This window comes from Vanacampus margaritifer, chromosome 9 (assembly GCF_051991255.1).
Source record: "Vanacampus margaritifer isolate UIUO_Vmar chromosome 9, RoL_Vmar_1.0, whole genome shotgun sequence".
Lineage (NCBI taxonomy): Eukaryota > Metazoa > Chordata > Actinopteri > Syngnathiformes > Syngnathidae > Vanacampus > Vanacampus margaritifer.
Window position 1 is genome coordinate 14681001 of NC_135440.1, and position 1369 is coordinate 14682369.

The following is a 1369-nucleotide window of genomic DNA, read 5'->3' on the forward strand; positions in this document are numbered from 1 at the left end:
AGAGGAGCTGAAGCGCAGAAAGACAGCTTAGATATTTGATCGATAGAAGTGTAAACATGAGAGGAATTTGGCTTAGAATCAAATAGGCTGGGTGTGTTTAGGTAGAGGTTTAACAGTCAGATTAAAACATTTGGAGACATTTTAATAGTCTTGCTTTGAACATCAGCTAAGCTCCAGCGTTCAATTGGTTTGAATGGAACAGAAGCAAGACTTGTGGATTTATGAATTGCCAGCGACACCCCCTTCGTTATTGAGCACCACTTGAAGGAGCAGGAGGCAAACTCTTTGTAATACACAAAAATAAATTTGCATTACATTTGCTGCTTCAAGTTAGTGAGTCAAATATGCAGACAATTACTGGATGAAGATATCAATGACTACCATGAAAACACATTTCCTGGGCTCACTCAAAAGGTGTTTATAAGATTGCACTTCAGTTTCATCCATTCAAAAAAGTGCCTACATGAGAGTGGAAGGTAAATAGAATTTCCAATAAGAACAGTTTAATTAAGATGACTATCCATTATGCACCACACTCTTGAATTCTGCATGCTAAACATTTGGCTTCATTCACTTGCACGCTGAGGATGGGAGAAGAAGAGGAAACACTGACAACCTGATGAATTACCTCAAACTGGACCATTATTCAGCAACATGCCCTGCTGGGTGAATTCCCAGGAGCTGATGTGATTGATTGCCAAAGTGTAGCCACGTTGTCATTTTTAATACAAGTTGCTAGGAATGATCTGATGGCTTTCATGACATTTTTCAGAATTTATTTTGTTTAACCAAATATATATTTCACCTGAATGGGATTACTTAACTGGGCTACATGTACTGTATATTCAGCCAGTAATAAATCAGTGATAGTTACCTTTATATTCGTGTGACATTTGCAAATGGCTCTACAGTAATCTAAGCACTCCAAAAAAAAAAAAGAAAAAAAAAAGTTTGAGTAGTAATTTAGTAAGCAAAAGTAAAAAATAAATAATAAAAGTTACTTCCGTGTTTATAAACAACTGGCATTTATAATTGCCCTAATGACATGAATAAAGTACATTGTATCACTGGAATGCATTCATCCCAATTATAGTATTGCCAATGTTTGAAGCCTTCACTGTATGCTCACAAAAGAAGCAAAATACAAGTTTTGATCCCACTTCTTAAACCACACATGGCCTGGTGTGTTTTGTCCAAGATCAAGTGCAGATAGTGTGTAATAATTCGATGCACGGCTCAATGCCCAAGTTTGATCAATTAACTTTCAATGTTTGAATACAGGCAAACACATTTACAAGTCTTTAAAATCTAAAAATGGCAAAACCAGTGCCTTAGGGCGCCATCACAATTGAATGACAGACAGTACAAA